General features: G+C 40.1%; 1 protein-coding gene and 1 long non-coding RNA gene across 3 annotated transcripts in view; one reads left to right on the plus strand and one right to left on the minus strand.

Moving 5' to 3' along the window:
- Positions 1-27,970, minus strand: part of ADAMTSL1 (ADAMTS like 1) — a 1,078,174-nt gene that overhangs the window by 706,235 nt on the left and 343,969 nt on the right. The gene's annotated exons all lie outside the window — the stretch shown is intronic.
- On the plus strand, positions 1,575-27,877 carry LOC122686013. Its single transcript, XR_006338609.1, has 3 exons — positions 1,575-1,716; positions 23,810-23,815; positions 27,858-27,877. It is a non-coding gene; the product is annotated as an uncharacterized LOC122686013 (long non-coding RNA).

Raw genomic sequence — 27,970 nt, forward strand, 5'->3', positions numbered from 1 at the left:
GTGGCATCTGACAAACAAGCCCACAAGCAGATTTAGAAACAGATTATAATTTCTCCTTCTCAGTTTTGTTGTCAAAAAGACTCCATGGGTCTGCTGGCAAATAGAGTAGACGGCAAAGCTTATGAAAGTCCTGTGGGAGACCAGGAAAGAGGCAGGGAGGTGGGAAAGAGTGGGCAGAGAGACAGTAGGATTTTGACAGGACGATGAATTGCATCCAAATAAATAAGATTTAATAACAGAGTATGAAAAGACAAAGTCCTCATTTTCACCTGTCCTTGGATTTGCAAACACAGATATTTCCTTTAGAGAGGAAACCACAGTATTTATGATTGGTTCATATTTCACACCTTTATTCATACATATCCTGTAATGTAAAAGGCCTATTTCTTATTACATAGGAAATGCTAAATGCACTGGGGATTCACAGAAAAGCTCAAAGCTTTTCTAGGAGAAGTTCACATAAGTAGTTGGTCACAGGAGTACAGCCTAAAAAACAAAGCCTTCTTTCTGACTCTGCAGAAATGAAGTACTGACATGTGAAACCTGCTGAGAGTTTCATCTGTTTTTACTCTGAAAGCCTCATTCTTTTTGTCTAAGTATGTGCATGCACACATCACGCTTAAAGATGCTAGCTAACACTGACATTCCCAGCACTGGGTAGAGAATGTAGCAGCGCCCCCTAGCGCTTTCTGTATCCATTTACAGTCCAGGAACGCGCGACGCGATCAGACCCTTCAATTCTCATCCCCAGACTGACTGAACGCTCAAACCCCAAAACTTGGATTTGTTAATATAATTACCAAAACTCAAACAATATGAAGTTTTATTAAAAGGAAAAATGAAGGCAAGTCAGAATTAGGAACTTTCAGTCAAACATTTTAGCTAGCAATTTTTACAGTTATGATGCAGGTCAATGCAATGCTACTTGCACATACAAAAAGTAATATTTGCAATACATGAACAACATATACCTATGCATTATCAGGTGAAGGTAAGTTGGCTTTCAAAAAACGGGTCCCTGGAGCCAGGATAAGGGGGGCTGACTAATTTGATTCCTGCTCTAGATAATGTGATACATTTAGTTCCTTTATATCAGATTTAAATTTATTAAAGAGTAAATCAGTAGAGTAGAGAAGGAAACGGCAACCCACTCGAGTACTCTTGCCTGGAGAATCCCATGGACAGAGGAACCTGGCAGGTTACAGCCCGTGGGGTCGTAAGAGTCGGACACGGCTTAGCGACTAAACCACCACCGCCACCACCAAATCAGTAGAGAAGATCAAGTTTTCCCCTTCTTGTCACATAGCTAGTTAACATTACATCTTCCAATATTTTTTTTTTAATAACGAGGCCCCCTGGTAGGTTTAAAAATGCTGCTCTCACATTTCCCTTCTTCCTGTACTTTCTCCTTATTAGAAGTCTATTAATCAGCGTGTCAACTGTCTGTCCACAACTATGGCTGTTTAAGGTCTTAGTGAAAAAAAAAAGCTGACTGTCTCTCAAGAAATGTTCATGTCCACATAATAATGATATTGATGACGATAACTAACACATTAGTTACTAGTCGTGTCTGACTCTTTGCGACCCCATGGATTGTAGCCCACCAGGCTCCTCTGTCCATGGAGTTCTCCAGGCAAGAATACTAGAGTGGGTTGCCATTGCCTTCTCCATGGGATCTTCCCAACTCAGGGATCGAAGTCAGGTCTCCTGCAAGGAGTTTTACAGAAATGATCTCATAACAAACAAGTGAGGTGGGCATATGCTTCCGTGTTTTATGGAAGAGGAAGGAAACCGAGTCTAAAGCCACGTAGCTGACAGGGGTGGCTGCAGAAAGATTTAAACCCAGAAAGTCTGACTATGGCTCCTGCTCTGAATCACTCTGGAGTATGCTATCTTGCAAATGCAGTGGTAGAACTAAAATCTACAGAGGAAGGTGATACAGATGGGTGGGCACATGAACTGGCATGTACTTTTGTTGCCAAGGACCCAAGATGGGAATGGTAAGGTGTTTGAGAATTTGTGTATCAACACTGTCCTTGACAAGCAGATGCCATTATGTACTACTGGTGCTTGCCTCATTCTACCACCTCTGAACTATAGCTGAGACCCTCACAATGCTCTGTTGAGATCAGAGTCTCTGTTGAGATTACTTAATGTGATACTTAAGAGGAGGTTATTTAAGGGGAGATCTCTGTAGAATTTAGGGGCTGCTCTTACCAGTTAGCATTTTTTTAAAAAGCATAAAATCCAGGTAAAAAGAAATTATTGAACAGTAGTTCTAGCTAGGAACAAGAGGCCAGCTAAACCCATGCTGAAAATACTGGAGCCCTGACTCCAGAGAAGCTTGATGGCCTCTGGAAATAGGTGTTTTCTCTCAGTGTACTGTATAGCAATCTGAGATGATGGCCCAGATCATTGAGAACACACTTGATTTTTCTCTGTACAAGTCTCATCTGTTCTTGGAGACAAGGCAATTCCTGTCATAGTGGAGAGTGTCAGAGTTTTAGCCCTGACTTCACACAAGAAACAAAGGCTCAACTTTTTATATTGTCTTTGATAAACTTAGATAACTAGTTTTATTTTCTTTTACTTTCTTGTCATTTATTACTAAACTACTGCTTGGTTATTGCTACCAGTAAAATCATCAAAAGTTGTATAAAGGAAAAGTAAGTCATATCCATCTACTCAGTCTTCATTATTCCCAGACATGTGCAAGATGTTTTGTCTTATAAATAAATGCCCTACACATATTGTTCTGCCTTAGTCAAAGCATTGGTGCCGTTGTTCAGTTGCTCCGTCATGTGCGACTCTTCTGTGACCCCATGGACTGTAGCCTGCCAGGTTCCTCTGTCCATGGGACTTCCCAGGCAAGAATACCGGAGAGGGTTGCCATTGCCTTCTTCAGGGGATCTTCCTGACTCAGGGATCAAACTTACGTCTTCTGCAATGGCAGCTGAATTCTTTACTGCTGAGCCACCAGGGAAACCGTTTTACATTTTGTTTGACATTGCAAGATAACTTGCAAAAATGGTAACAACTGACTATCCAACCAGAAATGGGTTAGACTGACCATTTCCTAATATTCTTAACTGTAATGGATACTTTTACTCCTTAAATTTTATCAATGTGATGAATTTAAAAATGTCTCATTTTCAATTTGCATTTATTCTGTGATGAGTAAATGAGATTGAATATGTTCTTGTCTATAGTCTATTTGAATTTCACATCTATATTCTTTGCCTGTTTTTCTATTGGGTTACATGTCTTTTTAAAAAATTTCTAAATATTATTTTAATATTAGGGATCTCAGCCCTTTGCTTTTCATACCCACTGAAACTTTCCTCCAGTCTCTCAATTTTTTCTTTCTATAATATCTTTTACCACCCAATTTAAAAAGTTACACAGTTTAATGTATCTTTTCTTTGGGTTTCATGGTTGCCTATCTTGCTAGGAAAGTTTTTCTAACATTTTCATTATTTCATATTTTTTATTTATACCTTTAGTTGATCTGGAATTCATTTTGTAAAACAGATTGGTATTTAGTTTTCTTCTTTGCTGTTTTGGTTTGTTTTCTTCTATGCTGGATACTCAAGTATGCTATCCAATTTTTTGTTTAGCTGAACCAAACTTTTCTCACTAAATTTAAATGCCACCTTTGTCAAATGTAATTTCTTACATTTATTTGTATCTATTTCCAGACATTTACCGTGCAGCACTAACATCTCTGTATAGGCCTTTGCTGGTTCCATTCTGTTTGATTTTCAGTAGCTGGGAGGGGGGATTGGGATAGGGAATACATGTAAATCCATGGCTGATTCATGTCAATGTATGACAAAACCCACTACAATATTGTAAAGTAATTAGCCTCCAACTAATAAAAATAAATGAAAAAAAAAAAAAAAAGAAACATTTGACATCCAGTAAGTTTTCCCCACTGTTCTCCCATCAATTTCTTGGCTCTTCTCACATTCTTTTTCTTCTATGTGAGTCTTGAAATTATTTTATACAGTCCTTTCCCACCAACAAGCAAAAGCCCACTGATGGTCTACTAGAAAATGAATTCAATTAGGCAAAATTTTTAAAAGGATAACAGTTACAAAATGTCCCACCATAAAGAAATGCCCATTGTTAGTAACTTGTGATTTCTGTTTGGAAGACAGATTTTTTTTTTTTTTTCATACTCCGGAGTTTAGAAAGTCACTAGGAAATGCTGAAATGTACATTCTTTCTCAGGACTCAATAACTCTCTCTAGTCTAGAGATTCAACATGCTCTTTAGCTCAGGAAAATTGTTTTTTATTATCTGTCTTCTAGCCTCATTTTTTTCAACCCAGAATTTTTCTATGATTGCATGTTATGCCTCTGAACGTATTCTCCAAGTCTCCTGTTTTCTCACAACTTTAATTTCCTCAGGCCTTCACTCCAGATTGGGCTATTTCTGCCTTTTGATCCTTGACATGACAAATTCAGTTCTCAGCACAAACCAGTCTCCCGTTCAGGTTATGTAGTAATTTTTTTAGTTTTAGAATTTAATTTGGTGCCCGAATGACATCTTCCCAACACTTCTCTGTCATTTTGATTAGGGTTTTCTCCTGTTTCTCTCATTAGTTGTACTTCGTCGAGGCCTGCTGTTCTTAGATGGCTCCATGCTCTCAAGATGGCATTTCTCTTCAGGGAGTCATGTTCCCTCCTGACTGGGATTCTGTATTCCTTCAGGACCCTCAGCTCAGGTTACTAAAGGCTCTTCAGCAGTGAGAAACCAGTCGGGGGGGGGGGGCAGACGAGAGTTTCGCCCACTCCTATTTAATAGTAAATTAGTTCAGAAACTGTTAGTCCTTTGAGGAGTGACACATAGAATTGCCACTCTGCTCCCCAGCCTCCCCAGGATAGGCACCCCCTTTTCCACTCACAAGGCCTGGCAACACTGTCACCTTCGAGCCGGAGGCACCTCTGGTATTACCAACCAGGTGAGGTGGAGTAACTGGGTAGGTGGGGGGGAGCAGTTTGCAGGCACGGGACCGCAAGGGTTCAGAAGGTACTGTAGTTTCTAAGTTTGGGTCTTTGCTTTGCCTTGGAAAACAGCAATCTTTGCTTCTTTCTTCAGGTTCCCATTGGCCACTAGGAATAAGCATTCTCTACCTGCCTAGTCCTTGGGAAACCCAAGAGAACCACAGCCTCATAGGTACCCTGCAGCCCCTCCTGAAAAGGGAGGCAGGAAGAGGCGTTCCATCATTTTCTCCCATGACCCATTATTAGATTTGAAAAGAGCCAACAGGAGACATCTGGGCTGCTGTCAAACACTTATCTTCCATTCACAGATAATCAGAGTGAGAATTTATGTCGGTTAAGCTGGGAACATTTTTCTACTTAATCACTATTTCATACTTCTGAACAGAGGGACTGAAGACTGGATAAGAAGCTCTGGGTTGCCCAAAAAGTTCGTTCAGGTATTTCCATAAGACGTGAAAGAAAAACCTGAATGAAGTTTTTGGCCAACCCACTATTTAATGTGGATAAATATGGGTATGCCATTTTATGGGCTTTCCTGGTGGCTCAGATGGTAAAGAATCCACCTGCAATGTGGGAGACCTGGGTTCGATCCCTGGGTTGGGAAGATCCCCTGGAGGAGGGCGTGGCAACCCTCTCCAGTGTTCTTGCCTGGAGAATCCCATGGCCAGAGGAGCCTGGCGGACTACAGTCCATGGGGTCGCAACGATCGGACACGACTGAGCGACTAAGCACACAGCACATGCCATTTTACTTGTGGAAAGCATACATTTTTGAGAAGCCTCACCGTATATGATCCCATCAGGGACAATACCAGGGATTCCAAACAGCACAGCAACTTCCCCTGAAAGAATCCCTTCCCTGACCTTAACTCACAACCTCGTCAATCACTGAGTCCAGGCCAACCTCTCTGGCCTGAGCTATTCCTTCCAAAGAATATTTCAGTCTAATAGTTTCTGAGGCATGCCTTTTGGTTTGGCTTTTGGTGAAGGTAATATGAGGAGCCTTGAGACCCATGCATCCTTAGGGTTTTCAAGAAATATCATGTTTGATTATTCTTGATTCACAGTGCCTTAGCAATATCACATAACAATTTCCACTAAATGTGAAATCTTCTAACTAGGCATGAAACATTAGCAGTCGTCCAAAGTAGCCTAAACTCTTTAAAAAAAACACACACACAAAAACCCTTAACACATTAAAAAAGAATATAAAGCAAATATGGCAAAAAAAATGGCACTGGTTAAATTTAGGTTTGGTCACATTGGTGTTTGTAATGTCTCTCGCTATACCCTTCTGCAGGTTAGAAGTATTTTGTTTCAAATTCAAAAGACTCTTCTTGATGGAACTGATAACTCTCAGCAGATCTAGTACAAACTGAGAATCAAACAGTTACAAATGCATTTATAAGCTGTTAATTTCCACTCGGCGATTCTAGAATGTGACTTTGTGATGTGAGCAAAGAGAAAGTCTTTTGACCGTGTTCTCCTGCCTATACTTCAGCAAATTTTTAGTTCTTGCTGAGGACTCACTCTTCTGACCTCAGGGTAAATGGGACAACCACTTGGCTGGGTTCCCTGTTCCAGGTCTGAAGATGAAGGAGGTAAGTAAGGCTCTCGACCACAACACAGCTTTCCATGCCTAACAATCTCAAGCATGTCCTGTCCTTATAATAGCCAAGCTCCTTTTCCACAGTTTCATTCTCTCTCTATCCATACAGAAGTATGCAAAACGGGATGATGTCAATGTTCAGGCTGTGTACATAAAGGTGACACATTCATGATTTTTCCTTGCTGTCTCACACTGTACTGTATTTTCTTTGTTCAAATATGGGAATTATACAGCCATGCAGGAAAAAAAATACGGACACAGAACACACTGTCACCCTATTTTTCAATTAGAGTGAGGGAGATAGATATTCAAAAAGAGAGAGAGAAAGAGAGAAACTGCAGGGAAGAGAGAGAAGGAATAGGAATCTCTAGCGCCAAGGCACACAGACCAAAGCAGTGTTAGGGGACCCCCTAATGGAGGATGTTTTTGCTGCAGCTCAGGAATATAACAGAATGTTAGAAGAGTCCAGGTCCTGCAGTAGCTCTGAAATCTTCTGACTCTGATATTTATATCTAACAGCTTCATTTTCTTTTCTTTCTTTCTTTGAGTTAAATTGCCACTAGTTCCTTTTTTTAATACTAAAAGTCACCACTGTCAGGAACTCAAGACATTACATAATATTCAGACTTAGCATTTCTGAATATATGATAGAATCGTGTTTTGGAAACCACACTGAGGCTCCTGCACTGGTTGGATACACCCTGGCTTACAGGTCCCTATGCAACAGGCTGGAAGAACCAGGGTGGGAAGCCACGCTTTTTACATACTCCACAATCTATGGTCGCATCGCTGATTCCACCTGACACTGCTTTCAGAAAGAAGGGATGGGGTATATGCCAGCCCCCACCCTCCCAGGTATCAGAATTACAGCTTCCGTGTTACACTACCATCCATAGTGGGCACTGTGAGTGCTCAGATTCACTACTTTTGAAAATATTGAAATGACAGTATCTAGAGAATTTTGAAAGTTGCAGCCCTCAAATTATAAGACAGTTGGCTTTGGAATATCTTTCCCAATCAATGGAGAAGGAAAATAAAATCACTACCTCATCTGACAGGTCAAGTTACTCTTCTGGACAAACTCTCCATCCCCTTCCTTATTAGTAGAAACTATTAATTTCCTACCATGCCAGCAAGCCCCTTCAGCAAGGCCCTCTTTCTTCTATCGTGCCTCCCTCCACCCCTCCCTCTCTCTCCTTGCCCTGGCTCCCTCACCATCTGTGCTGTTCACCCTCACGGTTCCTCCCCTCTTTCTCCAGGTCTCTGCTCACTTATCACCTTACCAGGGGGAACTTCCCAGGCCACCGAGTCAAGACCATCATCTGCCATCAGGCCCTGAACTTCACTTGCTCACTTTCGGTTTGAGCACTTTCCGCCAAAAGAGCTTCAGGGGTTTCCTTCTCTAATCTGGGCTTTCTGTCAAGGTAAACTCTACAGGAGGGAGGACTCTAAGAGTCCTCCTGTGTTCCCAACACCTAGAACGCCAGCCCTCAATACGTATTCATTCACGAAGTGAGTGAAATATTGTTGGAGAAAATGAATAAATGACACTTTCGTCCTGTTTCTTCAAAACTTGAGCCAACAGGATAATGATTACATCCCACTCCTCAGTAGGACACTCTAATGCATTTTATACGTGTCATAGGTGGTAACAAACTGTCAGTACTACTGTTTCTAATACTATTACTAGTTACTGTTAATATTAGAACATGGGGATAATGATATTATGCTTCATTACTTGAGGAGAAAATGCTACACAATTCAGCTCATGTCTGCAACACTCTCCATTCTTTGCATATGTTAACAGCCAGTCTCAACCTTTTTGTTGTCTTTTATCTCTTTGGGAGTCTGGTTGAATCTGATTGGATCCTACACCCAGAAAATTGCAGAAACACCTAAATTCTCTAGAAAATTGACAGGTTCATAAACCCTCCTAAGTGTCACCAAGGATAGGTTAAATGTTTCTGTTACTGAGCTCTAGAAAGAGGTAGGTGTCTTGCAGTTATTAATTAGAAAGTTTTCTCTCCACATCAGTATATTCTTTAAATAGGACCTACTGAATTATTCATTTTCTGGAGATACATATTTCATTTTAATGCGTGTTGATGGTGGCAATAGTGGTTGTTAGTAGTGGTTTATGTGTGTATATGCGTGTAAGTGTATGCATTCCCCTAGGACTAACATATTAAAACATTAAAAAGTAGGGGGGAAATCTTGGTTTGTGCATCAGTTATGTCGCTTTGCAGCTGTTAGACTGCAGGCATGTAATTTAATTTGTTTCTGATTCATTTTTCTTATCTTTAAAAGGAGGGAAACAGCATATACCTTAGAGCACTGTTATAAAAATTAAAGAAGACACAAGTAAAATCTCTTCAGTACTATGTACCTGACATAGGTAAGCACAGAGCAAATAACTATTATAATCCTGCTTAGATACCATTTTTTTTTTGGTCTGATGTCTTCATCTCCCTTTTATTTGGGAACCCTTAGTCCAATGTACTAGATGAACATATTTAAAAAATCATTTTGAGTTTCCACATAGAACTATACATTGGCCTTTTGATGACTTTTCTAAAAATAGAACTAATTCACAATTTATTGCAGTTCACACAGAATGAAAGATTAAATCATTGTTGGATTATAAGCAGACATTAACTCAATTATTCTTCAAAATGGCAATATATTTGCTGCATACCATCAGTATCACCAAGCAAGAGTAGAAATTACATTACTTTAAATATACACCAGATGGCTCTAGGGTGACATGGTTATTAAAAAAATAAGAGTCCTGATTGTTTATAGTTCCCCCAAGGGCAAAAATCTGTGTCTAATCTGTATCTGTAACCCACAGCAACCAATTGAGGGCTATAGGAGTGAAATATATTTTAGTTTATGGTAATAGCAACAATTTGCCATTCTTTTCAGAACTACAGTCTCTGCTAATTTGTCTAAAAAGATTTGAAGATTTCAAATAGACAAGAGAAATGGTGATATTGGATTTCTAAGGTGGGGGTTAGTTGATGTCCAAGGATATGAAAGCAGTAAAATTGTATTTGTAGATGCTCAATTTAAAAACTTAGAGTGGTAAATTATGCTGCTACTCAAGATGTGGGCTGAGTAAGAACATCAGACCATATGCCTTTGCCCTTTTATTTTACTCCTTCAGTGAAAAAATAACAAATAATAATCATTTAAAGAATGTTGTGTGCTTACTTGTGTCAGGTACTATTCTAGGTTCTGGGGACTCAATGGAGAACAGAACAGATGGGCGTGCATGCATGCTAAGTAGCCTCACTCGTGTTCAACTCTCTGCAACCCCATGGGTTGTGGCCCACCAGGCACCTCCCTCCATGGGATTCTCCAGGCAAGAATACTGGAGTGGGTTGCCATTTCCTCCTCCAGGGGATCTTCCTGACCTAGGAATCAAACCCATGTCTCTTAGGTTTCCTGCATTAACAGGTGGGTTCTTTACCACTAGCACCACCTGGAAAGCAACATAATCTACCCTCATTCCCCTGCAGGGGAGGGGGTGAGAGGGAGAAAAGGATACCAGCGAGGAAAAATGAAGGCTTTGCTTTTTCATTTCCTTTAATGAAATTTATTTTCCTTTAATCTAACTTTGTTGTTGTTTAGTCACTAAGTCCTGCCTGATTCCTTGCAATTTCATGGACTGTAACCCGCCCCGGCTCCTCTGTCCATGGGATTTCCCAGGCAAGATTACTGGACTGGGTTGCCATTTCCTTCTCCAGGGGATCTTCTCGACCCAGGGATCAAACCCTTGTCTCCTGCATTGGCAGGCAGATTCTTTACCACTGAGCTACCTAGGAAGCCCAATCTGACCTATAGTCATACATAAATACATATCAAAAAAAAATAAATGCTTTAAATAAGCAGACAAACCTTTCCTTTAAAATTCAACTAACCGATCAAACATCAGGTTCAGTTCCTTTGCAAGTATCTTTCGTTCTGTTTCTCCAAACCAATAAAATGATCACTTACTGAAGTAATCACTTACTGAATTTCTTTAACCTTCCAACAAAAGGTAGATACTATAGAGTTCATGAACCTGATACTTTGGAATCAGTGGTTGGGGTCAATTTGGTTTCTTGGCTGTCAAAATTTGAATGAGCTGCTTATGTGATCACTATACAAATTCTAGAAGAAACTTACACAGATGACTTAAAGCTGAGCCTATGGGTCCTTATTCACTTCTCCTGCCCTGACTTCCCTACTGGGGTACCAGTTATATCCGGGCACATTTTTTCTCATCCCCATCATTCCTGGCTTCCTAGTTCTCAACTCTGGCTGTGCCTTCAGTGCTTGCATTGCTCAAAAAGGGAGCTGTCAGCCACATGTGGCTACCAAGCATTTGATACGTGAGGTCCAAATCCAGATGTTCTGTAAGTGTAAAATATACACTGGATGTCTAAGACTTCAACAAAAATTATAAAATATCTCACTAACACTTTAAAATAATGATTTGATGTCAAAACAATATTTTCAACATACTAGGTAAAATGAAAATCTATTACAATTAATTTCATTGTTCCTTTTTAAAAACATTATCAACTGGAAAATTTTAAATGACATATGTGGCTTGCATTATATTTCCATTAAACAGTGATGTGCTAGGCTCCCTTAATGATACTTTGGATTTCAGCTTTCCAGATGGTTTAAGGATGTTTGCTTCCTTGATAGGAAGCAGGAATTCACCAGATCTCCCCTTTTCACCCCCACCTTGATGGTCAGGCTCTTTGCCAGATACAAGTACTCCATTTCAGAACTTCTAAATGAAATGCAAAGAAAAAGCAATATGCAGCATTATTTTATCATAGTTGTTTGTGACAGTTCTATCTGATCCTATCATACCAGAAATGATGGGAGGCACTGCATAGACTATAAGGAAGCTGGGTAGGGCTCAGGAGCAGTCCCTGTCAGCAATGAGCTTCCAGGCAAATCAAAGCAGACAGGCATGATTCAATAGGCAGATGAGTTCCCTGCGTGATGTGGTCCTTACATAGCACTCCATTCATCACCATAACTTGTTTACATCAGAAAGTTACAAGAGACCACAGGGATTTAGAAATTTGAGAAAATCCAGATAGGTGGGGACATCAGAAATAGTCTCATGAAAAAAAGTGATAAATGAGCTCATGCTTGAAGGCTGGGGTGGAAAAATGAAGGATCATGTATTGGGGGTAAAGAGGAAGAGGACAGCGAGGTGTAGAGAATGCTTGGGGAAGAATGAGTCATTGAGTTTGGCTGCAGCAGAGGGGCCAAAAGACGGGAGAGTAGTGAAGGTTGTGACTAAGAATGTGGGAACACTGGATTTTGGGCTGGATTCTTAGCGCGGTTGACAGTGGGAGCCGCCACAGCTATGCGTTAGGGAGAACAGTCATGCTGTACAGTTGAAGTGAAATGAGAGAGGCGAGAAGTGAAGAGATCAATTAGGAAAGTCTGAGAACAGTCTGTGCCACAGAGGTTGTCATTCGCCCTTCCACATTCCTGGTGCACAGTGCCAGCTGATCATGGCATTCTTTCCCAGATGTAACCTCTGGACTCTTCTCAGTGGGGCTTTATACTCGCTATATACTATATACTCGCACGTGGAAGAAAACTGATTTTCTATGTTTTATTTAGCAAAAGGGTTATGACCCTTAATTAGGGTAGTAGCAATGTTGGCAGATGAGGAAAAAAAACAAAATCATCTCAGAGATTGAATACATACACCTAGTATCTTATCAGAGAGAGAGGGAATACAATTGTACTAAGGATTCTTATCATCTTTACAAGGATAGTATTGGTGCCACCAATAGAAACCGAGCTGCCCCTGAAGACTGGTCTTTCCATCCAAGATGACAAGTCTCACTGTAAGCTTGTTGAAAGACTTTTCATGGTCTTTCCACCAAAGATGATGAACTTTGTTGTAGGCCTGTTGCATATGAGGCAGCCGTGGATCATTTATAAAGATAAGCCCAGGAAGCTTTAGGATGTGTAGTCTTGAGGCAGTGGATAGAGGATGGGTCAGATATACTTGACTGGAAAGTCTTCTACCTAGAAGTCAGAGTTGAAAACATGGGCTTACATGGGAAGGTGTGAGGGGAGAATTTCAGAGCATTTGTGTGCAGGATGAAGGGGCGGGTATAGCACACATCTGATCACAGAGGCCCAGAGAGAACAAAATTAATAGAGTCCCATAGAGACTGAGGGGGAAGAATTTTAAGGAGATACTTTGTTTCAAAAGTCAGAATAATTAGAGGTGGTAAAATGACAACCACATGTGCTCACTGGGGGATCACTGGTCATCTCTGGGAGAGTTTTCAGTTAGAGATGGTAAAGATGCAAGCAAGTCTACAATGGAGTGAGCTAATTATTAAGGGCATAAAAGCAATGAGCAAAAGAAAACAGAAGAAGGAATACTATTTTGAAAAAATTCCAAGAGAGAAGGAATGTATTTTGACTTTTGTAGTCTATACTAAACTTGAAATGGGTATATTCATAGGATGAAAGGAAGGCCTTGATGCAAAGGGCAAGATTAATATAACCTGGAAAAGGTATCATGGATGGAGCAAAACTCAGAAACCTTAAGGAAATGTGATCAAGGACACTGGTGGCGTGAACTTAGAAGAGGCCAGACCTTCTGGGCCAATAGTGAGGAAAGAGAGAGAAAATACAGACACCGGAATATGTGGCAACTCAGGGAAGGTAAACAGCTCATCATTAGTCACCAAATAAGTTAGGGAACCGTGACTCTAGTCCAGGCCCACCTGGCTCCAAAGCCCCGTCAGCTGGCCAGTACCCTCAGTCTTCAGGCTGTTAAATTGCACCCTCCATCTCAGAGCCTGGCAGACAGAAAGGGGAGAATGTTTGTTGAACATACAAATTAATGAATGGCCAAATCATTGTGACTATCAATTATTACTGCACAATACTTTAGATGTAGAAGGTATAAGACCATGGGCAACATGTTTATTCCTTACTGGAATATCATTCTCTAGTGTTCTCTCATTCTGGCCATTCAGCCTGGTTCAGGGCCTGTCCAATTCAGGCTATCAGGTGAAAAAACCTGACTGCACCCACATCCATTGGTCAACCATGAAGCCCTGAACACAGCAGAGTTAAGTGACTAGCAAGCACAAACATGTATGACATAGGCATCAATGTTGAGGCTGGGGGCAGAGGTAGACCAGTTCACTGAACTTTTATAGAATGCACATGATACTGAATTATTGTATACAACATTAAGTAACAACTTAGAGTGAAAAAAGCTTTCAATATTCATTCAACATGTCTATGGTCTATCCTTCGCCATTGTATTTTATTTTGCTGCTCATTTCAGTATCAGCCCCCACCCACATTTTCATGCCAACAACACTGTTATATAGCTCTCAAAGGGAGGAGTGCTAAAAATGTAACTGTGTGACTTAAAAAGTGTTTGAGACTAAAACTATAGAAAAAAGGCTTCTCATCTTCTCCCAAATATTTTGTTTACAAAAAATACTGAAGTCAAACATTTATGTTATTCAGAACAAAAAACAACAAAATTCACTGCCAGTAAAATTATTCCTTAGTAGTTACCATATTAGGCATAAGGAAGAGAAATCACTGGTAACAATCTGACAGTACATGGAGGCCAGTCTGTTGTTCTACAACTCCCTGATTTGATGTCTGTATCACACTTGATCTGTTTCTCTTCTCCACCACTCCCAATCCTAATCTCAGTTTGTACAAGAAAGTGAGTTGGAAAAATCCTTACCAGCACTAGCACTTCACCATAAATCAGTGTAATGCTAACCACTAGTATCCTTGCAATTTTAACATCTCCTAAAAGGAGACAATGCTGGGAATGACTCTCTAATGAAAATAACTCATACACCTAGGCTGGGGAGATAATAGAAGAAAGGGCTCAACAATTCCAAGACCCACTCCCTTTCTTATCTAAAGTGCCTCCTGACTTTCTGTGCCTACAGGCAGGCACAGAATCTGGGCAGCGACCAGTGTCAGAGGCCTAGTCTCCTGCTTCTGAAGCCTGGGCAAGACTTCCTCCATTTTAACTTCCCTGACACTTCAGATGATTCTTAAAGGGTTTTTGGATGGTTTCCCCCTTGTTTCTCTTCATTAGAGCTACATCACCATTCTTCTTTGACTCGTCCCTTTTTTCTGTAATATTAGAGAAGGGTCAGAAAAGGGAATTATCCATTTTGGGGCACCTGTTACAAATCAGGCACTGTGTTGGTTAATCTCATCTAACATTCCTAATAATCCTATTCGATCCCAATTTTACAGATGGGAAATGCGTTCAGATTAATATCTGGAAGGCAGAGGCAAGATCTGCACCCAGGTCTAGCCCCAAAGCCCAGTTCCTTCCACCTATTCTCAGCTGCCTGCAAGTGAGGCTGGTTCAAACCGGGCATTTCCTGCTCCCAAAGGCGCTGTGTGATGAATAAACCATCCACTTAACTGCAGACAAGAGAGGATGGAAGTGTAATGACAGGGTCCTAATTCATTTCCCTCTCTTTTGCAATTATCTCATTTCAAAATTAATTGAACATCACAGGGATTTTCCATACAATTATAATATTCATTCATTCTAAATCTCTTAAAGCAAACAGTGTGGCAGTTATTCTCATAGAGGGCTGTAGTCAGAATCTAGGCCTCTGAATCTAAATCAGAATTGTAGATGAAAAGTGGCTCTCTTCAGACAAATATTTAGAGCCCAGATACAAACTGCACAGTTCTTCAGGGAAGCCTCTAGAGGGCGATAAAGTGTGAGCGATGGCCAAGCCTGGGAATTCCACACACACATATTCCAGTGTGATTGGCTCACAGGCTAGTACATGAAGGTTTTAAAGAATAAATGAGGAAAGAAAAAAGACTTTTAGCAGAATAATTACACTTAATGTTGCTTTGTATTAACTAAAGGATACATCAAATGCAGAGTTTAAAATTAAAAATTTTAACAAAGGAAGGAAGTGTACTATTACTTGGTGATCTGAGTAAAATGGAATGGGACAGTTTATTGGGATACAGAATCTTTTCAAATGCATCAAGGTGCAACAGAGACGATTCAGTGTTTCCTTGTGTGTGTGTGTACTCTTGCTTAGTCGTCTGATTCTCTGCAGCCCCATGGACTGTAGCCCACCAGGAGGTTCCTCTGCCCATGGGATTCTCCAGGCAAGAATACCGGAGCAGGTTGCCATTTCCTGCTCCAGGGGGTCTTCCTGACCCAGGGATCACACCCAGGTCTCCTGCCTCTCCTTCACTGGCAGGTGGGGACTCTTTACCACTATCGCCATGTGGGAAGCCCCCTATGTTTAGGTTTTTTTTTAAAATACCCATTCTTCATTTCTCTGAAGTCAATCAAGCATATGTATCTTCGAGGCAGTCTATGTTATGTTTCTGTACAAGGGAAGATTTTTGAGTTATTTGTTTTTTATAGTGATTTTCCTCTGCAGAGCTCAAAATGCCTCATCCAAAACATTCATATAAAGAATACCAAATGCTTCCCCAAATGCCAAAAGCAAGCCAGGTAACCAGCAGAGCATAGAATATGAGAGCAGTGTGAAAATAAGAGCAGACACGTAGATGTAAACAAATCTAAAAGCGCCAGTGTGGAGTAAGTAAACCCATCTCTTCTGCACACGGCGCCCCCTGTCTGTAAACACGATGCCATGTTGTCGCTCCTGAGCTAGTAAACAGATACGCCACGGCAGACCACTCCACTTAGGGGTGTGGTGATACAGGTGCTAATTCCAGGGAAGCTAACGGGCAGGTGATCCTTCCCCCACATGGGAGGGCTCATGGTCTGCCCAGCAAGACACATGTCCTGACACATGACATCTTTTTGGATATGTTGGGGGTATAGATGATCAAAATGTGATTGATTATTTGTTAACTGGATCTGTTTTCACTTGGAGATACAAAACATGTCACTAAATATTAAGAAGTTTGAAAATACATAGGACAACTACATATAAAATAGATAACCAGCAAGGCCCTACTGTATAGCATAGGGAACTATACCCAATACCTTGTAGTAACCTATAATGGAAGAGAATACAAAAAAGGAATACATATATTTATACATATATATATATATATAAATGTATAACTGAATCACTTTGTTGTACATCTGAATCAGAACTTTTAAAAATCAACTATATTTCAACATATTTTTTAAAAAAATACATAGGATCAAAATACATCTCTCTTTCAGTCTCTGAAAGAGACTGTATGAAGATTTAGCCCCTCACACTGGAGTAAAATATATTTACATAAAATAAAATATATTTACAACTAGTTACTTCTATAATTCTAGAGGCACATAACTCTGGAAGTGTTCTGAACCACATCCTTAATGACTCTTGAAAATAAAATATGTATTACATTATGGGAAACTGACTAGCACTGGAATGTCAAGAATATCTATTGTCTGCATTGCATTACATTTTGCATTTTCCAAAAGAACATATGTGAATAAGATATGTATTTTTCTTCAGAGTCTCCTGAAAATATATCAAAGCTTTAATTTAATTCTTGTGCTTCTGAAATAAATTAACCAAAGAGATCTAATCTTGGCTGTATGAATAGGTATTAGATTTAGTAGACAGACGTGTAGCTTATCTTTTTTAGCAACCTAAAAATAACAACTGGATGCAATTTCTCCCGAACTTTGATGAAAAGTGCAAACATACATTTTCCATCATAATCACAGGAAAGGGAAGTAGGTCTGTGTACTGCCAAGGATGAAACAGCATTTGATATGAACAGTAGGAGTCTCTCCACGCAAAGATATTTAACTGGGTCCTAGAATCTGACATGCACAGAGGTAGTTAGACACAACAATGTGAGTGGCATAGTCAGAACACCACTGATTAATTTGGGAAGAGGGTACTGATTATTTGGAATTTAAATAGAAAGACAACAATCTCTACGGGAGCTTCCAAAAAAACTCACTTCTGCTAGTCAGGAAAATCAAAGTGAAAGATCCTGGACTTCTCTTCTCAGACTAGAAACCAGGCAAAAGTCCTATATCCCCCCATGAAAGTGCTTTTTCCTTAGTTTCTAGCAATGTGGTCATGAACAACCAAGGCTAAGGGGAAGGAACAGAAATCAAAGCTAATGACTTTAACAAAGGCAGGGAGAAACTCCCAGCGGGAGGATGGCAAGACTGCAGGGCCTTCAGCAAGGCCTTTCTGTTTGGTCCTCGGCTGTGCTGAGAGGCAAGCAGGAGCCTCAGCTCCACCCCTGAAAAATGCACAGGGTCCCACTGCCTGGAGCTGACAACTGGATAACTATGGGCAAGTTCCATAACTTCTCTCAGCATGGAGAGGTGTTATTCCTCACAGATAAATCAGAGATATTATTAACACTCCATATGGGATTATTTCAAGGTAGTCCCTAAGCCCAATGCTGGGAACTTGGTAAGTACTCAATATTCTGCTAATTACTGGATCTAGTACCTTTGTAGGCATAACATACCAACTCTGGAAGCACATGAAGGAAATCCGGGACAATGAAAATAGGCTCCAACAGAAGTAGTCATGTTACAGTGGGGAAACTTGGCAAACACCCCCACAGCCAAGGGATTAAGGTCAACATCATCAGTGGTAAGTTTTGTTGACAGCAGGTACCCCTGACATGACATGGTGAAGAAGGCGCTTCCCTCCCAAGAAGTCTAACATCATTCTAATTAATTGAAAAGCACCAGATAAACACAAATTGCAGAAATTCTCCAAAATGCCTATCCTATCTGGTACTCCTCAGAACTGCCCAGGTCATGAGAAATGAGGAAAGTCTGAGATTCTGTCACCATCTAAAGGAGTCTAGGAGACAGGATGACTGAATACACTGGGGGATGCCAGGTAGGAATCTGCACCAGAAAAAAAGATATTAGGGGAAAACTAGTGAAATCTGAATAGAACTTAAGATTTAATTAATAATAATTATGGAACAATGATGGTTCCTTAATCGTGATACATGTACCATAGCAATGTAAGATGTCACCTACAGAGGCCTATGAGCAGGGTATATGGGAACCTTACTGTGATTTTCTCATAAATCTAAAACTGTTCTGAAACAAAATATTTACGTAAAAATAGGTTCCATAGAAAATTTGGTACTTGACCTATTGTGGCATGTATTTGAACCTTTCATAAAAGGCTGACAAGTGCAATGATGGGGTTGTCTGAGGACAAATCTGTTTCTCAATCATACACAGGTTGATATTTTATACTATGCTGTATTAAATGGTAAATATATTGCTCTCATCTTAAATACTCCTAAACCATGGTTAGTTGAATGTCCGTCTAGACAATTCTAGCTCAGTTAAATGTCAGTCCAATGAGAACAATTGTCAATCTTTGTGGGCTGGAAACAGAGAAGACTCCTGAGCCAGGCAAACTGGGATTCAAGTCTTGGCCCTTACACTATTACCATTTAGGAAAAGTCAGGTCCACCACTCTGACTTTCAGGGTCTCTGTCTGTTAAACAGGTTTATCTCAAGCAATCTCTCAAGGTTCCAGGCAGCATTAAGCAACATATGCACAATAGCTAGCATTGCAGATGCTAGAGAAATGTCAGTTTCCTCCCTTTTCACTTCTATTTTCAGCGGCTGCCATCTGACTGCCTCTCTGACATCTCTGCCTGGATATCTCCCATATATCTCCAACTTAACAGGTTTCAAACTAAACTCCTGACTCATCCTACACCCTCTCACACACCCTTCCCCTGCCAACACGTTTTTCTCCTAGACTTACCCGGTTCTGTAAATGGCACCACCAGCCCACCTGACACCCAGTTGCTCAAGCCAGAAGTGGAGGAGTCGTCCTCAATTCCTTCCTTTTTCTCACTCTCGCCTGCCATATCCAATCCTGCAGCAAGTCCTGTCCTTCCCATCTGTGAGATATTTCTCAGACGTGTCCACTTCTCTCTATCTGCCTTGCTTCCAGCCTATTTTGAGCAATTAATGCCTTTATAGGTCTCTGCAATTTTCCACATACTGGGCAGAGTGAAGTTTGAAAAGTATTCGTCAATGTGTCCTATTCCCGTTCTTAACGGAGTTCAAGGACTTTTCAGGATGAAGTTAAATCCCTGCACCACGGCACCCCACGCTTCCTCTCATGGCCACCCAGTGCCACTGGACTGTTCTCAACCTCCTGTGCCCTCCCCTCTGTTGGGAATGCTATTTCCCTGGCATCTCCCATAACTGGCTGTTTCTCAACCTCTAGAGATGGACTGCTTCTCTTATCATCCCTTCCCAAAACATTTTCAAGAGTTGTTTACCTCTCATTGTTCCCTGTTCATTTTTTATAGTAGTTTTCACATTTTATAATGCTTTATCTCTTTACTTGTTTGATATCTGTCTAACCTTAAAATTGTTTTAAGCTTCTAGAGGGAAGACAATGAGTTTTTCTATTCACTGATACAAGCTCAGTGTCTAGAAAACTGCCTGACATACTGCAGGTGCCCAACATATTGAATGTATTAATACATGAATAGGTAAATAAACTCTCTTTCAATTCTCCTGAAAAGCAATACAGAAATACAGACTCATGGCATGATCCTAATTCTATGTAAATAAAGCATATGATAAATACATGTAAATTAAAAAGACAAAATTTATTAAAATGCTTATGGTTATTACCTTTTATTGATGGAGTTAGATTTTGTTTCTCATACTTCTATACTTTAAAATGTCTCTAGAATGAATATTACCTTCATGCTAGGAAAGAAATTTTATGTTGAACTATAGAAAACAGTGAATTCATGATAATAATAAAAGGCACTCTCTGGGTAAGTGAATCTTTTTAGTGTGTGCTGCAGTCTAAGGAGATTCTTGTTATTTTATTCTGTAAAATATACGGTTTCTTCGGTCTGAAGTTATTGCTTTAATTTTAGCACTGACTCGCTCTATATTTGACAAACAGAAATCTTACAGAATTTCCTTGGATGAGAAATAGGGATGATGATAATAATGACTGCCCTACCTTTGTCTTTGATGAACTATAAAATAGCATAAAAAGTTAGTTGTTATAATTCTCCTCTAGTGTGGTCTGTATGCTATGAAAACCTTTCAGAAGAGATGAAAATATTCTGCCTATAAATATATCAATACAACAAAATATGAAAGCAGCTTGTCTCCACATCCAATGTGGCTTTTCTATCAATTGCTACAATTGTACACTTGAGCAAGACACTATTTCTCTAAATAAAGATCTCCTCCCCGCCCCCCAATTATGTTAATAATGATACTGCTATCATGTAAATTCAGAAACAAAGATTTTTGTGACCCAAACTTCCTCTTTAGCAGGATGATTCAGAGTTGATAAAGAAGGACTGTGAACGAATCATATCCCAGAGGTCTAACTACAAACATCTATTTCACCCAATTCATTCAATGAACAAATATTTAGTAAGTTTCAGCTCTGTGGTAGACACTTAACTGGGCTCTAGATATATAGCAATGAACAACTGGACAAACGTAATACCTTCATGGAATCAACAAGATAACAGTAAATCACACTACGGCACAATTGCACTCATCTCACATGCAAGTAATGCTCAAAATTCTCCAAGCCAGGCTTCAGCAATACGTGAACCGTGAACTTCCAGATGTTCAAGCTGGTTTTAGAAAAGGCAGAGGAACCAGAGATCAAGTTGCCAACATCCGCTGGACCATCGAAAAAGCAAGAGAGTTACAGAAAAACATCTATTTCTGCTTTATTGACTATGCCAAAGCCTTTGACTATGTGGATCACAATAAACCATGGAAAATTCTGAAAGAGATGGGCACACCAGACCACCTGACCTGCCTCTTGAGAAACCTATATGCAGGTCAGGAAGCAACAGTTAGAACTGGACATGGAACAAGAGACTGGTTCCAAATAGGAAAAGGAGTACGTCAAGGCTGTATATTGTCACCCTGCTTATTTAATTTATATGCAGAGTACATCATGAGAAATGCTGGGCTGGAAGAAGTACAAGCTGGAATCAAGATTGCTGGGAGAAATATCCATAACCTCAGATATGCAGATGACACCACCCTTATGGCAGAAAGTGAAGAGGAACTAAAAAGCCTCTTGATGAAAGTGAAAGAGGAGAGTGAAAAAGTTGGCTTAAAGCTCAACATTCAGAAAGCTAATATCATGGCATCTGGTCCCATCACCTCATGGCAAATAGATGGGGAAAGAGTGGAAACAGTGTCAGACTTTCTTTTTAGAGGGGCTCCAAAATCACTGCAGATGGTGATTGCAGCCATGAAATTAAAAGATGCTTACTCCTTGGAAGGAAAGCTATGACCAACCTAGATAGCATATTAAAAAGCAGAGACATTACTTTGCCAACAAAGGTCCGTCTAGTCAAGGCTATGGTTTGTCCAGTGGTCATGTATAGATGTGAGAGTTGGACTGTGAAGAAAGCTGAGCACCTAAAAATTGATGTTTTTGAACTGTGGTGTTGGAGAAGACTCTTGAGAGTCCCTTGGACTGCAAGGAGATCCAACCAGTCCATCCTAAAGGAGATCAGTCCTGGGTGTTCATTGGAAGGACTGATGCTGAAGCTGAAACTCCAATACTTTGGCCACCTCATGCAAAGAGTTGACTTATTGGAAAAGACCCTGATGCTGGGAGGGATTGGGAGCAGGAGGAGAAGGGGATGACAGAAGATGAGATGGCTGGATGGCATCACCGACTTGATGGATGTGAGTTTGAGTAAACTCCGGGAGTTGGTGATGGACAGGGAGGCCTGGCATGCTGCGATTCATGGGGTCGCAAAGATTTGGACACGACTGAGTGACTGAACTGAACTGAACTGATGAAGTAAGAACTATAAAAGAAGAAAAGGAAATGGAGAATTGCAGCCCAGGGTAAGAAGCTGCAATTTAAATATAGTAGCCAGAGATAGCCTTACCAAAAAGACCACTTACCAAAGAAGATTTGAATTGCACAAGGGAGCAAACTATGCAGATATCTAGTGAGAAGTAGTCTTAGTAGAAGGGACAGCAAATATAAAGGACCCGGGAGAATATTTAGGAATAACCAAGAAACCAGCCTGACTCGAACACGGTGAGCAGGGAAAAAATAGAAGAAGAAAAAAAGGTCAGGGAGGACATAAGACAGTAGCTCCTATGGGGCCCTGAGGGCACTGTTTTGACTTTGGCTTTTACTCTGCGTCAAATGGGAGATCCAAAGGTGACATGACCCAACTTGTGTTTTGATAGGATACTGTTACACTCTGGCTTTTGTATTGAGAACAAACTTCAGCAGCAAGGCTAAGGATGGAAACGTGGAAACCAGTTGGGAGAAAGCAGTTACTGTCTGCCGGCAGAGGTGCTCCTGGCTGAGACCAAAGTGGTAGTGCTTCAGGTTATGAGGACAAGATTTAGCATATACTTTAAAGGTAAAACAATAGGATGTGTTGCAGGCCTGGCCAAGAGGAGTCAAAGATAATTAGAAAAAACATTGGCCTAAGTAACTGTTAGGATGGGCTTACCTGGGAGCTCAGTGGGAAAGAATCTGCCTGCCAATGCAGGAGACATGGGTTCGATTCCTGAGTCAGGAAGATCCCCTGGAAAAGGGATAGGCTACCTACTCCAGAATTCTTGGTCTTCCCTTGTGGCTCAGCTGGTAAAAAATCTGCCTGCAATGTGGGAGACCTGGGTTCGATCCTTGGGTTGGGAAGATCCCCTGGAGAAGGGAAAGGCCACCCACTCCAGTATTCTGGCCTGGAGAATTTCATGGACTGTACAGTCCATGGGGTCGCAGAGTCAGATACAACTGAGCGGCTTTCACTTTCTAGTATTCTTGCCTGGGAAATCCCATGGACAGAGGAGCCTGGGGCGCTACAGTCCCTGGGGTCACAAAAGAGTTGGATATGACAAAGCAACTAAACAACAACAAACAGGATAGAATGGCCAAAACTGGCTTAGGGAGAAGACGAGGAGTTCAGTTCAGCTGGAGATCCCTGATAGATATCCAAGTGGTTATCATGTAGGCAGTAGATAGACCAGTCTGGAGATTGGGGATTCAGAGCACAGTGAAATTTTAGGGGTTTCAGTGCACTGATTACATTTAAAGTCAGGAGACTGGTTAAGATCCCAAGCACGTGAATACAGAGTAAAGAACAAGATCTAAGTTCTGAGCCCTATAAACAAGGAGGAACAAGCAAAGGAAACTTAGAAGGGATTGCCAGAGAGGTGGGTAAGAAAATAAAACAATGGTTTTCCTGGAAACCAAGTGCAAAAGGATTCCAGGGAGGAAAGATTATTAGTCAACTGGTCAAATGCTACCCCTAGGTCACAGAACATGTGGACCTAGAACTGGCCTTCGGTTTTAGCAATATGGAAATCATTGGTGACCTTAACAAGGACAGTTTTGGTGGGAAGCTGGGGCTGAAAGCCTGACTAAACTGAGATTAAGAGAGAAAGAGAGGAGAAGAAATAAAAACAGTGAGTATAGAACATGTTTTGAAGGGCTGGTATCAAAAAGGACAGAGAAGTGGGCAGAACGTGTGGTAGGCAATGGCAGTTTCCAAGTAGTTTCCCAAAGAGAAGAAAAAATAATTGCCTGGGAGTCAAGGTAGACCTGGTCTGGATAAATCATAACTTAATGGACAAGTATGTTGCACAATAGGAAAATGTCCCAAAGAGGGACTGTCGGACACATTTGTGTCTAACAGTTTAGTAAATTTCAACAACATAGAAACATCAATGAACATGATACATCACATTAACAAAATGAAGGATGCAAACAGTATGATCCCCTCAATAAATGCAGAAAAAGCCCTTGACAAAATGTAGCACCTTTCCATGATTAACAACTCTCAACAAACTAGAAACAGGAAGAAATTACCTCAACACATTAGTAAACTTCAGCCTTTTAAATCTCACTTAATATAAAAGTGCTGAAGCCAATATCCTCTCTCTAAGAAAGGAGACTTTTGGTGTTCCCCACTGACATTTTGAATGACTCCTGCCTAGAAACACTGTTTCTCAATCCATGGTATTTAGATAGAATATGATTATTAGATTTGCAGTTGTATTATTGGTTAAAGAGTAACCTGAACTGGAAAAGCTAACTCCTTATATAATATTAATATGTTTCTATGTCAAAATGGAAAAATAAACTCTGAATTTCAAACAACTGATCTTATCATTCTTTGAGCAACTTACTAAGTACAAAACATGACTGGAGTACCCTCTACAAACCAGGCTCTATGGAGAAAGGAGGAAAGGAACGGGAGAAAGGAAGAAAGGAAAGGTATACACAAACAGTACCAACCACACATTTTTGCTCCCCATTCTAAAACAATTATGATATATCGCATTTTAATACATCCATAGATCACACTATAAGAAACAGGAGATGAAATGGTCAGTGCTACCTGGGGTGTTAGGGAAGATTTCAAAGAGATTTTCAAGCTAAATCTTCAATAGGTAGCAAAGAACCTAAGAGTTTTCATATATTCTCACATGAAAAAGACACAGAGGTTTGATGTCCAGGCATTTTTTTTGCTGCCAAATAAGGGGATAAACAGACACATTACATAGGGTTGGGTCTAGTATGCAAATGAGGTGAGTGCTGAAAAGTAATGTTGAATACAGCTCCTTTCTATGGTAATAACTGTCTGCTCACTAGTGTTTATGATGGGTTGCTTCCCACGAGTTTACAATCTACAGACAACATAAGTGTTGGGGCCAGTGTGAGAAAAGCAAGAGAGACTCCATCTTGAAGCCTGTCATCCATTTTAAAGGCAGGATGTGAACTGGGCCTGAACCCCGCCCAAGAGTGAGGAAACCGTTGCTAGTGAAAACCATCCTAGAGACTTTCCTCCCTACAGATGACAAACGGAGATTGTAGTTGAGGTCAGGCTGCCCCTGTTAGATTACCATGGAGACATCCCCGCTTAATGAATAATCGTTGTTCCCCCCCTTTAACCCTGTTTGTTCTCCTAGCACCTACTTGTTGTGAAACTCAATCATATACAACAAAGAGGCTGCTAACATGTAACCAGTCACACAGTAGGGGGTATAAAACTGGGCCTCTCAGAAACATCAGGGTCCTTGTTGGGAACTGATTCCCCTTGGACCCATTGGCGTAATAAACTGTATCCCCCTGTTTTGAGGGTCCCCCAACCTGTGCTTTGCAACTCCGAATTCCACAACATAAGAGGTACACCTGGAATGAACCTCTACTACAGCATTATCACACGACAGTCTAATAATTATCTGCTTTCCTGTCTTTGCTTTCCCAGTAAGATGAGAATCTATGGAAAGGCAAGCGTCTAATTTTTCTTAGCCTCCACCATATTGTTTAGAGCCTGACATAGTAGACACTCAATAAATAACTGCTGAGTTAAAAATGGATAACAATGCAGAGCATAAGTATTTTGGGATGGATTAAAATAAATCAGGGGGAAAAAAGCAAATAAAGGAGATTAGAAAAGTTGAGGGAAAATAGCCATTTGTGCTTTGACGTCTGCATATGGTTTTGTTATGAAAAACTGGAGGGGTTAATTCTGGATACAGCTTCTAGGTAAAGAGAAAAACAGTGATGAAATCAAAGAAGCAGGAAAGGTGTGAAAGGTACAAAGAGACATCAAATCAGGATGGAATGGAATGCATGCAAACAGAAATGCATTATACATTTCTTGAGCCCTAGGCATTTCTGCATTTGTGGACCCCTTTCTCCACTGAAACACATGAAAAATTATATTTTATAACTATGTTGGTATAAAGGTAAATATTTGCAGCCTAGCATCATAATTAATATCATTACTGTCATTATATTCATTTTCCTCTTCTGATTTTAAAGCATGCTACAATTAAAACATTTTTCATGACCCCCCAAAAGTAGCTCAGGCACTAAGCAGTATGAGTAAGGTGGCCCCAGGACAGATGGAGCAGGAGGAGATAAACCTGGAAAGACAGGTTAAAACTGAAAAAGGAGGCCCTCAAATGCTATACTAAGCTCAAAAGAAGGCAAGTAAAGACTTAAGTAGACAAGTGACATGATGAGAGTCATGAGAGAAAAAGGATAGATATGAAAATATCTAGAAAGAGATGGAAAGTTCTGGAAATAAAAAGGACCAACTAGGATATGCTTGCAATCATCCAGGAAAAATGCAAAAGACCCTTGGCTGGTAGAGATTATGATGAATAGACAAGTTATAAAAGAACTCAAATTATAGAACCTCAAGAACTGAAGCCAGATTGAGTGGGGAGAGGAAGCGTAGAAGCTTCAGAAACAATTATCTTTTTAAACCAGAGGGACAACAAGAATGGCAAGTCCAAGAGAGGGAAGGTGAGAGGATGAGTGGATTTGACGGAGACAGTCTGCTACGATGAATGGTACAAATACATTTTCAAGATCAGAAAAACTATTAAATATATTAAATATAAGGCTGCCTTAAAAATGACACCCCCTTTAGCTCTCTGCTGCTAATTTGAACTCTCCACACTCTTTGATAAAAGGAAGGCACAACTAAAGAAAACAGCTCTGTGCCTAACACAAATCTTTACTCTCAAAATATACACTTTACCATAAAATCAGCACCCATTTATCTGGTGTAGCAAATAATTAGAAAAAGGGAGAAAGAAGATTAATCAGACATAAACAGAACCAAAATAGATGGCTTCAATTCACAAAGACTTGTTACTTTAATGTATTCCTCAGGCAAAAATTAAGCAAGATTAAGTATCTAGAGATTTTCACTAAACTATACAAAATAATTATTCTATATATGATAGTATTTAATTCTAACTGCCCAGTAGCCAAACTCATTTTTCTTTCTTATTGGCATTAATTATCCTCAGCATTATTAAAAGTGTTTCCAAATGAAGCAATATTTCTACCAAGCTAATAGTGTAAACATTTAATTAGGATAACTGAGGATCATCTGAATGGGTCATAGTTCAGCATTTTTTAATATTTTATAAAGTATGCTTTTATTGCTTTCAAATACCAAGAATAATTCAAACTGTGCTAATAAGGAATTGCCTAGTAGAAACCATTAACAAAGTTATATCTACTGAATAAACATACACTTTTTGCAAATACTAAATTTTAAAAATGATTGTGTGTCTGTGTGAAAGTCTCTCAGTCGTGTCTGACCTTTTGCAATTCCATGGACTGCAGCCTGCCAGGTTCCTCTGTCAATGGAATTCTCCAGGGAAGAATACTGGAGTGGGTTGCCATAATTCCAAACCAGGGATCAAACCCAGGTCTCCTGCATTGCATGCAGATTCTTTACCATCTGAGCCACTTTTGCAAATGTTAAATTTTAAAAATACTTAAACTCATTTAAAATATTTATTTTCATTATGGAGACACTTGTTAGGACAGGTAAAATTTTGC

The sequence above is a fragment of the Cervus elaphus genome, chromosome 29 (assembly GCF_910594005.1).
Source record: "Cervus elaphus chromosome 29, mCerEla1.1, whole genome shotgun sequence".
NCBI classification, from domain to species: Eukaryota; Metazoa; Chordata; class Mammalia; order Artiodactyla; family Cervidae; genus Cervus; species Cervus elaphus.